Below are 13,722 nucleotides of genomic sequence, written 5' to 3'. Positions count from 1 at the left end.
CAGGTCTTTTCAGGGTCTGCGGAGTTACGTTGCGTCAGAAGAGCTCCTTCACTGCAGGGTAAACTTTGCCATTTGAGACAAATATTTATTTTGCCACCAAGCTTTCTTTGACAAAAACAGACTCAAAACATTGAGGAGCATAACGTGAAGCAGCTGGGAACCGCGAGCAGCCACCAAATGTCTGCTGGCCAGTAAACAAGAGAGAAACCTGGGTATCTGACGGAGTGGGGACTGTGGATGCCGCCGTGTACTTCAGTATGAAGTATGACCGTCAGAGGCCAACAGCTGACATGTGATGACACTACGGGGGGAACCAGTTGTCTGCGATGAAAAATGACAGAGTATTTATAACCGCGTCTATCGTCGTGCTTTTGTTTGAAGTGACGTCGTGGCATTTCGGCCTCAACCGGCCTTGACCGACTGTTCGGAGATGCCCCCCCCCCCCCCCTTGCCTCCCCCCCTGCACTGTGTTTGGTAACGTTTGGAGCACGTGGCGAAAAAAGCCGTACGGAGCAGAAGACCCGCCGGAGACGTGCGTGAGAAACGTCTAACCCTTCGTCAGGGTTCAGCGGGGTTTGGCTCTCGGCCCGGAAGCGTCGAGCTCCGGATGACGTTTCGGGGGGGCCTTCTGATTTCTGCCATGTAAAAGGAGGAGTTTCCATAAACAGCAATGGGACCATTAAGTCAGGATGCTTTTAATGTTCAACACTGTGACGCAAATATAAATATCAGCAGTTCGCAAGCTTTCAGCGCTCTATTTTGGAGGATGTCCTGTCCCGAACCCCCGAGTTCCTCCTGTTTTAGTCGGAGGGTCACATGTGTGCGTCACGTCCCCTCAGCTTTGAGAATCTACTTTTCATTTTACATCTCCCTCTCCTGCTCTCGTGTTTTGTCATGATTTGCCTGAATGTCACTTTGCTTCGTTCGTTTTTTGAGTTACATTTTTTGTTTTCGGTGAATTCCTTGATGCATCTTGCAACAGTGTTTCCTCCAACGCTGTATTTTAAAGGAAAAACCACTAGATGTCACAGTTGCTTGGTTTTCAGAACATGCAGCAGTTTGGTAACACATCTTTACAGACCTTCCGTTGTGCTGAGAAACATCTGATCAGGGGAATAAAGTTGTTTCCAGGGACCTTTTGCACTTTGGTCAACAGACTCAAAATATTTTTAATATCACAATTAATCGGATTTACCGTAGATTTGCTTAATTAGATTGTGTTTGTTTGTAGGAATACACAATAGCCACGCATTTTAATTGCTTTTAATCTAACACGAGGTTTATGATAATTTCTGTGTTGTCTGGTGTGTTTTTGTTACATTAAATAGATACCTTTAATTAATTCCCTTCAATGTATTATTTAAAAAAAAGTTAAACCTTTTTTAATAGTAGCACTGATAATGAAAAAAAACCTGAATAAAACATCTAACTAACTATTTAAACGTGGGTGCAAAAGTCCTCCATTAATGCCGAAGAGAAATCTACCTTTTTCCCCACTTTACTCCTGCACAGTCAGAACAAAAGGAGGCTATCCGCCCCCACGTGCTGTTCTCCTTCTGCCCCTCTTTTTTCCTCCCTCCGTCCTCCCTCTGACTAAATTTCTCCCCTTTGCATCCCCTCCGTCTTTCCAATTCAAGTCAGACAGATGCCTCTCCGGAACTTCAGAGCCGCGGAGTGGAAGTGATGAAAGCCACGAGCCGGGTCCCTCTGCAAGAGCCCGGCTCCTCGTCTGCCAGCGTCAAACCCCCCCACCCCCCCCCCCCCCCTCATTTAGAAGCACATCCTGGAACTGGGGCTGCTTTTTAATTAAAGCCTTGGTGGATTGGACGAAGACTTAGGAGAGGGTTTGCGAGGGGAAACTTTTTAAAGTTGCACTTGACAGGTATATACGTAAGTTCACCGAGTTTGACCAGATGGAGCATGTATATTGTATAAGTCTTTGAATGTGGTGGTGGCGGGGTGCAAGGAAATATATCAAACAAGCAAAAAGAAAGTTTCAAAAAAATAGAAAGAAAAAAGGACGAGTGGAAGTGTTTTTTTTAGTTTTTTTTTTAGGGATGCAAGCATTGGGGCGGGCTGGGGGGGGGGGGGCATTTAGGGGCCCCAGAGCAACTAGCATGGAGCAAGCAGGGCGCAGCCTTCTCGCTGAATGATAGATGCTTCGGAAAAGGAGCAACTCAGGATTTAATTCACTGAGAGCATGCAGCCTTCATCTGGCTCCAGATGAAATGAGACACATAAAGACATATTTGTTAATAGTCAATATTTCTAATTATGCAGCAAAAAAAAAAGGGTAAATATGCAATTTCTCCGCAGATGAATGGATGTGTCCCTCAGAGAAGACACTTCTAACGTGTCTTTTTATGATTCATTCATCCGCCCACACCAATCAGCGGCATCCCAACATCGGACAAAACAAACACTGCTAAGTCAAGGGATCAAAAAGAACTCGGGCATGCAGTATTGAACCGCATCCCTTTGCGAAAATCATCTCCGAGAGGCACAAACAGTCAGCGGGCCCCTGCAGTTTGTGCCTGTTCTCCATCCAAAATGAAAAGTTTTCAAAGCGCAACATACTCTCAGCGCAAGAAATTTGTAGGAAGGAAGGCAGTAAAGTGCCTTTTACATGATATGTCGTCTTTGATGTGCACAGTGTTTTACTTTAGATGAATTAATTCAAACCACCAACTGTGCCTTTTGTCCACTTTCATCTGAGATCCTGAACAGATTGCTCCCTCTAGTGAATCATTGTGGAAATGAAAGAAAGTGGACACTTTTTTTGTAAAATGGGAATAGTTTGTACATCCACAGAAAATGTACAAATGATCTCTTTCATCTACTTGTGCATTCATTTTACATGCCGTGTATTTATAATAATGACAACTTAAAACTTTTTTATAAACCCAGCTATGGATCACCTTTAATTCTGGACTTTAGTAATTAGGAAATCTCAATCTGTTGAGTACGTTTTTGGTTCTGTCGATGTGTCCTATAGATAAAATCTTAGCAAATGTGTTTCCTGATAATACATGACATACATTCTGTAACTGATGTTGAGCAACACGTATGTCCAACCCGGAGAACAATTAATGGCAACCTACCCTTTTGCAATAGTATATCTTTTTCAAACAGAAAGAATAAAATGACGTATTAAACACATGCCTAAAACCACTGCAGGGCATCACTGCTACTTTCAGTAGTAGATTCAAAAGCATTGGGCTGCTCTCTTTTGCTTCTGTGAATTAATGATAATAAATGGGAACGAGGCCTTCCCAAATCAGGTGCGTGCCGTTCCTCACCTGGGTGACCGAGTGCGTGCATGTACTTGTACAGGTGTGTGTGTGTGTGTTCACATGCATGTCGATACACAACCACGGAGGCAACGCTTTCTGCACGAAAACCAAGCAATCCTCCCAGCAGTTGTACATCTAAACCCGTGGCGAACGGAGAGCACAGCACTAACTTGTGTGCAGACGGAGCACTCTTTTGGGTTTGCTCTTTTTAAACACCAGTTGTCTCCTCCAATCAGTGTGCTCATGTCTGCATTATTGATACGGCAGGGGCCTGAGGGGCCCCGGGCTCAGATGGCGCACAGGCTCACTGTGTTCTCCCGTGTGTCTGGAGAGAGCTCAGAGGTAAGCTCGGACACGACTAAAGTGAAGCCCAAAGCCGAAAACCTGAACCGACTTATTCTGTTTTAACGGGCAATAAATGGTAGCAAGGGCTCTCCTGGGGGGGAGCTCATGGTCAGGGATTGCAAAACAGCAGCACGAGGGGAAAGAGGAGGGCCAACGGAGGGCGAGCTGTATGGAGGGACAAGACTCCATAAATATATGGAGGACAAGACACAACGTGGAAATAAGGGGAATCCCTATCCTATTGTTTTTGCTTTACCGATAAGAAGGAAAATAGTACCTTAAATGTACTTATTTAGTCCGCATTTAATTTATGTTTCAATAGGCATGTGGATAAAACAAAGGTAAGATTGTTAAACGTCAATTGGCTGGTTCACCAAGCCAACAACAGATCAGTCAAAATAGAGCAGTAAAAATGAACACAATCTTCTCACAAATTACAGAGAAGGTCTGTTATGGATTGGGTCACAATGGTTTGTCATTTTTTAAAGTGGGTCTGGGAAACACATCTGGGATCTCATCATACAGCGTGAGCACTGACTTTTATTCCTCAATGATTCAATGGAGTTAACACATGTTCCCAATTTGAAGCAAATTCGGCACAAATTGTGCAGCTGAAAACTAAACTGATCAACTAAGATGCTAATGATGTTAATGATAATCATCACCTGTAGCCCTGTATGATACACTAGTGTACACATTATATTCAATATGTTGATGCGTTGACTGTTCGTGTTCTGGTGTCATATCCTCAAAGGACAAATACTAAAATGTTGAGATGGAATCAACAATTTCATCTTCCCAGAGAAGTTATGTTTTATTTTGCTACTTTACTCCTGCACGATCCGTTTGAACTTAACACGACTTTTACATTTTCAAGGCCTGTTTAAGCCTTCCAAGGCTTCACTTTAATTGAAGCTTAGTTCTGTGAAACCCACTGTTAATTAGATGTAGCATAAGTGATGGGTTAAATGCTCGAGGAGCACAGCGTTGTGCTCCATGCATCGTGCTCGCCGTGATGGGGGTTAATGTGACGGACTGTAATTGGCTCAAGAAAGTGTCCGGTCCGAGTTAATTTGGCATCGGCTATTTCATTGAGCCTAAAGTAAATAGCCTGGAATTAAATTAAGTGTCACATTTCATTAGACACCATTCGCTCTGAGCGGGAACAAATAAAGTGTGGGAACTTAAGAAGAACAATTTAAGGTGCCTAATTAATACAATTAGATATGAGAGATATTCATTCAACAAAAAAAACATTAAAGAACTGCATATTAGCTAAATTAACAAAGATTATGTCAAGAAAACCCTATTAACCATTTCTCAAAGTATCGGAATAAACAACAACAAAAATAATCCTAAAGTGATAGATTGCATTTTAATCCATTTAACTTGCTTTCCCTACCTTTAATCATTATAAATCCACTCTCACTGTTGAAGTATAATAAGCTAATCAAAGCTGCAGTCGAAATATAAAAGAGTTATGACCAGTGCACCGTGTTTGTGCAAGTGAAGTTCTGGTTTTAATATTTTAAATTACGGGTCAATGTTTATTCACACCTGTCATAAAGGAATTGGGAATGTGGTTTACCTTGATGTGTTTTGATTTATTCTGCACGCCCCGAGGTTATACCCGCGAATTAGAGAGCGTCAATAAGGAAAGAGCATCTCCCCTATCCCAAAAGTGATAATTACCAACATCGCTATCGATCCGACTATCGATGCATCGCTAATTGTTTCTTGCAGTTATTTATTTAATTCCATCTCTGGCCATGTGAATGTGTTGACCTTGTTCAGTGGGAGGAGGAGGATGGGGGGGAGGGGGGAGTTCAAGGGCTGCCCAATGGAGGGAAAAACACACATTGAGATTCCACTTAAATCCTTAAAAGAGCAAGGACTTCTCCCCTTTTCCACCCGGCAGTGAGCCTGGTTGTGATCCGTTCATGAGGCCGAAAAAAAGCACAGGCGGGACGCCAGTCCGGATTTAGCCAACGTTGGCTGACGCTCCTTCACTGCAGCCTTCAAGAGCGATTTGCTCATAAATCCCAACGGATTTTACCTGAAGGTTCAACACGGGGGCCATATCGATCAGCTATAACACTGCATTATCTAAGATATAGAATAATCATGGAGATTATCCATCATTAACGGGTTTATTGGATTTAACACATAAAAAATGCATTTGTATCTGTTAAACGAGTTTCTTTAGCAGTAGTCCCAACGCACACTCAAGGTCTCGTACCACGAGAACGTGACTTAGAATTAGAGAGATGAGATTTAGAATTCAAAATTCAAGTTTAATAAAGTTTGTTTTATGTCCGTGGTGAAAATACTTAGTTTTAACGTTTTTACAGATACATTTTAGGAGGACTTACAGAACTCAACACTCTGCATAGGAATCTTATTGCAAACGTAATGGAGGTTGCAACCACCAACCAACGTTGGTCATTCAATCAGACAAGACGGGCTCGTGATCCCAACCATCTGGCACATGTCACAACACTTTGCGAGTGTGTGTGAGCGCTTCATCACGTGCGTGCGTGCGTGTGTGTGTGTGTGTGTGTGTGTGCGCGCTGCCCAGTTCTGCCCACCCATCAGGTACCTGTTTAGACCTTCAGTCGGAGCGGTAACGGAACATCAGAGAGGGCCGTGAGGGTTGGCTAAGTCCCAGCGCGGCGGTAGGGGGATCCTCGAAGAGGGGCCCGGCGTCGCAGCCCGTTTCTGGATGTCATCCAAGAGAGAGGTGACGATTTGGAGTGGAACCGACGTTGCCTGACTGGTGACCCGAGTATCCAACGCTCTGGATCTCATTTAATGAAATACCATTTTTTTTTTTTAAACAGTCACTTTCACCGGAAACATGCGCGTAATGTAATGTAACATATCTACAACGGGTGTCCTTGGTTGATAATTTGAAGATAATTACAGTGTTTTTATTTCCCCTCTGTCTCCCGCCCCTACGGATTGTGAAGCCAAGCCTCTCGCAGTGTAGTGCCGAAGGTGTGTTTGTGCTGTTATGCCCTCTGGCTTGGCTGCCAGCTTACTCCCACTGATCTGAGCCAGAAGGCAGACTGCCGAGGAATACCGATCACCTTGCCCAGACCGAATCCTTTGAGCTCTCTCTGGCATCTTTCCCCCTTCTGCCAGTTTCCTCCCCTGCTCCTCTCTTCCCCCTTCTGAAGTTGACAACAAAGACATCCTCAGGGTCCTCCTTGATGTGAGACCCACTCTTGATCTTTTTTCCCTATGTTTTTGTACCTTATAGTTGCACTACTTTCATATTCCGCGAGCACAATATTTACACACTAGAAGACAAAGAAACAAGGGTCTTTTCATGTAGGAACCCCCTGCCAACATGTAAATCACCCGAGGACTCGCAGTGGTCATGTTGGCCCGGGCACAGGCCCTTTAGTGGGACACCTCTGAGCCTCGTTGCCACTCATTTTACCAGGGACTTTTTTGCAGGTTGTGTCATCCATCCATCATCTATTTCCTCTGGACACCACAGATCCGATTGTACAAGAATGAGTGCCCTGTCACTGCAGCCAATAGAAATGCACATCCCTCCTGCCTCCCTCTCCTTACCCCACCCCGCCCCTCGTGCCCCCCCCCGCCCTTACCCCGCCGCCAGAACCCCCTACTTCCACGAAGAGAAATCTCTGAAGAGCTAATTAGTGGCGGAATGCAGTCCAGGAACAGCCGACGGAGCCGAAGAAGGGAGGCTGGCGTCGTCGCTGGTTTTATTGGTCAGGGCCTGACGGAGGGGTGACAGCGAGGGGAGGCTCCGAGCTGACGGAGACAACCAAGTGAGCCGCTGAGCCGGAGAGAAAAGAGAGGTTCAGGCAGACAGATAACTGGCTTCCATCAGCTGTCCTGTGGCCGAGGCAAGGTTCACCGCGCCCATGCCTTTCCGCCCAAGTCTTGTGTTTGCCGATTGTCCCATCCTGTGTTACTATAGATATGGATGGATAATACACGGTATACACAATGCGTTTTTTGTGCTAAACAAACACTTCTCCTAGAATTTGACTTATCAACGCATTGCATTTTGTGGATGTGCACATCTCTAATTAGGCTCTAATTAGCCTGCTTCATAAAACAGCAAAGTATCAGAGCAAGCTTTTTATTGGTGGAGGGTAGGGAGTCTGCTAAATGTTTGGTAAACTGTTATAACCAGTTTTTATTAAATTTCACAGGCATAATTAATACATTCTTTTTTAGTTTCAAATTCTGTTGAATTCGACATATATTGGACCACTCTCCTAATTTTTAATGCTTGAGTATAAAACTTTTATTTTACACGATTAAATCTACTCCTACATCTTGACGATGTGTAAATAAGCAAGTTACCGAGAGATTAACGCGATAAAACATTTTAACGTAGTTCATTCAACTTCATTAACTTCCGGTGTGCGTTGACCCCTGACCCCTGAAACCGGCGCGTCCCTGCAGTCGGTTAGATCGGAGGTAGCGAGGCGCTAGTTGAAGATGCAGAGAGCTTTGCGACATGCAGCTGTAGAACTGTGCTGGTGAATTCCTCCACGTGTCAAACAGTGGGGTGACGGCTTAAGGTCTGATAGTGCCCTGACCGTCTGTACCTGCTAGGCTAAGCTATCTGCTAGGCTAAGCTAGCTGCTAGGCTAAGCTATCTGCTAGGCTAAGCTAGCTGCTAGGCTATGCTAGGTGCTAGGCTACTTCCATCTCAACTTCTGCCCTGCGCGCCACACAAACAGTTGCCTTCAAAGACAGTGGTTTGGAAAACATCCTGGCTAAATGTTTTGGACTGGTATACAACGAATACATTGTTGGTTTATTTTAACTATATGCTATGCTTGTTAACTACCATAATATACAGATAAAGGTTAACAAGAGACACTTGGCAAAATCTAAGGACAGCTTGGAATTGGACCTTTACATCTTCAGGTTTTTAAGGGCCTGGGTATGGAAGCCCATTTCCGCCACAAAAAAAAATAAAACTCTTTTTAAGTCATAATTTCGACTTTCTTAAGTCATAATTTCGACTTTTTAAGTCATAATTTCGACTTTCTTAAGTCATAATTTCGACTTTCTAACCCTTCTTTTTTTTTTTTTTTGTGGCGGAAATGGGCTTCCATACCTGGATAACTGGAGGCCAACTACAAAAAAAAAAAACAGCTAGAAATAGAAACCAAAAGGATATGAGTGTGTGTGTGTGTGTGTGTGCCATATTGTGTTGTCAGACCTTGTTGCATAAATTATGCAGTTAAAGGCGTGTGTTTTATAGATTGAGAACATTGTTCCTATATCAACAAATAGTCAGGATGCTCTGATGACATTCCTTTTTCTGTTTGTTTTAACTTTAGCCAATTAGCTCTCAAGCATTGACTCATTTTAAAATCAAGAATATTATCCTGTGTCTGCTCAGATTCACACGGGGGGATTGTTGCAGACGTCCCTCGTGTGTTCCAACTCACCATCTCTGGAATGTCCCCTCTGTGATTTCCCCAAAGAGTTGCATGCTAATTAAATTGTGTTTTTACACCACGCACTGATAGAATTATCCGTCCAAATAATCCAACCCCAAGACACTTTTACAGCACTGTAGACACACTTGAAAGTTGTCAAAGTGCGCACGTCTTCCATGGAACATTAGTAGTTCAGTGGGCAAATAAAGTAGATTCATGAAGACTTCAATCAATCGTTATTACTAACTGTGTTTTGGGCTAATATAAGTGTGCTCCATTGCTAACATTCATGTCTTGCTACAAATGATTGTGCACAATCTCGGTAATAAAGGACATGCACGGCTGTCTATTGCAGCAGACACAACAATCTCACGTTTGCCAAATTAATATTTTCACACCGTTATGTCCTCTTATTGTACACAGTACAGCGAGGCAGAGGAGGTTCCTAATGGACAACATGAGGTTTGAGTCAAGGTGGAGTCTTCATGACTTTGGCAAATGCTGAAACCTGCGGAGGCCCGATGTGCTTTATGAACAGTCCCCGTTTTAATATATGTCCTCTCTCATTGTGCTAATCATGATGCCTTTTAGACCCTCAAGGCATAACAGAGGCAGTGATATTGATTAAAGATTGTCTCCTGGGTAGTAAAGGTCAATTTGAATTGCTGAAGTACATTTACCTCTTTTTGGATTATTACTTCTTCTAACAAATAAAAGGGGAGATGATGGTTTCATGAAATGACTAAAGGGATTCAGTCCTTCATTCGGGCTGCTGGGGAATAGTATTGTCCTGTTTATCTGCTTCAGTTTAACTCAAGACATTCTGCGTACACCTTGGGGTGTGCTGAATAATGCATGGTGCCCTAATGACAACCGTAGTCCCAGGTATGAGAATGACCTTAAAAACATTGATCTTTTTTTGATGTTGCATATCACTTTGAACTGCAGATCTATTTACATTTGACCCTGGCAGGCTGATCTAGAGCCGGCGTTTGAGTTGAAAATCCGATGCGTTCGATTTTCTTCTTTTTTTCCCCGTCATTCTGCCAGATTGAACGGCGCAGATCATGATCTATTATCACCGATCGTTTTGATTGGACGAAATAATAGTATGTGTGTGAGCATCGATTGTCAGCTCACAAGAGGCAGATGATTTTTTTTTTTTTTTTAACACAGAACCAACTAAAACACCAGGCCTCGGTCACGTTTTTTGCGACTTTGCTTTGCACAGAACACTCACAACCGTCTCTATTTGTTCTGACATGCACTCTCACGGCTCTGCGTCCGCTGGATTCGTAAGAAGAAGAAGGAGGTCATTGTTTACTTTCACTTCAGCTGCATCCACTTTTTTAAGCAGCTCCTTTCATCACAGGCCTCCCTGCGTGTGATTTCCACAGCTACGAGCTCGTATGCGGACGAGAGGCATCCCCTTCCCTTGCAGCGTTTGTCTGACGGTTGCGAAGCCTCAGTGGTCTTTTATCGGATGCTTGCAAATGCACCGCGTGGTGGCGGTTTGCCTGTATTTGCTTACTGCGTCTCTGCTTTCAATGAAAGGTTAGGAGGAAGCCACGGGCAGACGTCTGTTGCTGTTACTTGGCGCTTTAGTGGAGGTGACAGCGCACTCAAACAGTGACAGGCTTCCCCGCGACTGAAGGAACATTTCTGGAGGCTCCCTGCAAGGGCTTTCTGGTTTGCCACGGGGGGAGGGGGGGGGGGGGGGGGCGATCACCAGGGGGAACCTGCGTGGCGCTTTTTATTGTCCCCCTTCTTTGCTTCTGTCACACGCTGCCAATGGCACCCGCTTCCGACAAACCCTTACAAACCACCTTCTTTTGGCCATGTTGGAAATGGGGTTGGTGAAAACCGGCGCGGGAAGGAAGTGTGTATTGATATGATGAAAGATGGTTGATCCAGAAGGTGTACAGCATTGATTTTGGAAAAGTTGTACTACATAAAAGTAACATAAAGTGTGTTGAAATAAATATGAAAGCTTGCACATAAGTTTGAGCGCTTTTATTCGTCCTTGGATCAGTGATTATTCACAAGATTATACAGTCGATATTTCAAAAAAATTACATTAAATTCATTAAATGCTAAATACATATGGGCAGGGAAAAGCATGTAGAGGACTGTCAAGGTTTTTAAAGGTTTACTTAGCAAAAGTAATGGATAAGAGATGTCAGTTATACAGTTTATAAGCCCTGTGTGTCCCGAGAGGGCTGCCTTCGCCTCTGGCCATTCTCCCCTTACCTTAGGCATCATCGGGAAAAAAAACCCTGATGCTTCCAGTCATTCTGCATCCCTGCATCTGTCTGAAAATAATTGGTCAGGAACCTTTTCTCCGAAAAAAGGGGCCATGAAAGAGTAATAGCTTGCAGCAAAAAAAAACACACACACACGTGTCTGACGGATCACATTTGAAACTGAAAATGTATAGAAATACACTCAAAACCTCATGGTTGAAACAAAGTTTATTTTTCCTTATCAACACTGAGCAGGGAGGAATTTAGGGGCAAAGTAGTTGAAGATACAAGCTCTGGAGTGGCACATTTTAGGTGAGTTGAGGGGAATACAATGTCCATTTAATACAGCTGTTTTATTAGTAAATATATATCATGATTAAAGAAATACAGTGAGTATAATGAAACAGCTTTCAGGCTAAGTCACAGGGTTTCAACAGTGGAATATGGTTAATTAATTAATTCCAAATGGTATAAAGATTCATATTTTCTTTTCAGTTCCCTTCAATGGTTTTGTTAAAGTAGCTGATAGATCAGTTGATCTTCTTCCTCCTTCCTGCCGGGTGACGTGACCTTTGATGCCCCGCGGACTCAATATGCACTTGATGTACAAAAAGTGTATTCTGCGAGAAGATGAGTGACTGAAAGAAGCACAGAGGAGCAAAAATGCTTTTCCAATTCTATGTGAATTATTGGTTATAAAGGTTCTCACTGGATGGAAAAAAAAAACCCAAGCCACAGTATGTGCGTTAGTGTGCGTTTTAACTTTATGTTTCCTCCTGTGGCAAAAAACGGAGGGTTACTGTGGGGCGCCGGGTCAAAACCGAAAAAGCTGCTTCTCCCACATAAACACTTGACTTAATCAGCCACCATTCCACTGAAAAACAACAACATATATTACTGAATATTCCCTCACATCCTTATATTCATACATATACGTATATATATATTTAGTTTTTTTTCCTTTTTATTTAGTTGCACGCCGGTGTCAGAGGTCGCATGCAGTGCTTTGAATGGCTGGGCCCTGCATTTGTACCGTGTAGCCAACCTCTCATCACGTGGCACATCTACATTTGCCATTCTTTTTGGCCGTGTCTAATCCGACAGAAGAAAGGCTCCTGTGCTCAACTACTGGAGGGAAAACAATACCAGTGGGCTTTGCAATACCTGTAAGCTCACAGATGAGACAGAAACAGAGAGAAATTAAGGGGGAAAAAATCATTATTCTCTGAATGAGATGTCTTGGGTTTGATCAGAGAGTGAATCAAAGCCCATCTCTTAGACTGCTTAAACATTCACTTTTAAAATTCCAACCTGATTGTACTTTTATGGAAATTTCTTGCCATCAGTGGCTGCATTCTCTCCTGTCTCCAGGTCCTCTTGTATCCCTGTAGATATCTGACTCTACCCTTCATTAGTATTCTCTTGGTAAGAAAGCGGGAGAAATGAGCAAAAGATGTAAATTCAGTGGAAAAGAAAAGGTTTAGATCTTTTTCCCCTTTTTGTCCAGGGAATAGAAGAAAAAAAGAAGAAAAACATCATGGATTCACCACATCGTTGAGTCAAACCTGACAAAAGGGCAGAAGATTGTGCCGCAGTGCATCATCATCACCCTCACCATCAAGATAGAAAATGTACTTTGTGTCTGGTACTTAGAGTATATACAGAGTATAGAGTATTTTTATTGCGTGATGCGCATTATGTGCATTGTAATTATAGCAAGACAAATAGAACGTGTGTGGCTGCAAATGTATTCATAGCCAACATAGTAACGACGTAAGAATGGCTCCTCAATTTGAAATCGATCAATTAATCGTGTATTGGAGCATTCTTAGTCCGTCATTGCACTCAGCGTGTCTATTCTTTTCGTTTGAGACCCGCAGCTTTCTCCTTGTCTCAGGCAGTCTTGGATTTACCTGTTAGGCGAGATTCAATAGTTTTGTATGAGTTCGAACCAGCACAACCATAGTGGAACCTCCATGGCTAGAAAACACAACACATGGCTGGTGAAGAGTTGGATGGTGAGCAGGATTTTCCTGTGCCGAGATTTAATACGGTTTAATTTCATTAATGCTGTGGTTCTGCAGAAGCTTTTCTGCAAAAGTATACAGGAAAAAATCCTGTACAGACATTAAACCACTGCCCTGTTTTTATGGAAACTGTTAATGATGGATTAATAGCTTCGCACAGACAGGAGAGAAAAGACTCTTTCTCTGCAGTGAGTCCAATGTTAACATTACATCTGCTATTAAAGCAATAGATCAACCTTACAATATGCCCAATTTATTAGTATATTTAGAAGTTGATTCTTTTCAGTACGCGAAAAAAAATGGGCCACAATTACGTACAAGGAAACTGTTGAAGGATCAAATTGGTTTTCAAGAAGCAGAGAGGCACTTTCTT

This window comes from Pungitius pungitius, chromosome 9, assembly GCF_949316345.1.
Source record: "Pungitius pungitius chromosome 9, fPunPun2.1, whole genome shotgun sequence".
NCBI classification, from domain to species: domain Eukaryota; kingdom Metazoa; phylum Chordata; class Actinopteri; order Perciformes; family Gasterosteidae; genus Pungitius; species Pungitius pungitius.
This window is presented reverse-complemented; position numbering follows the sequence as displayed.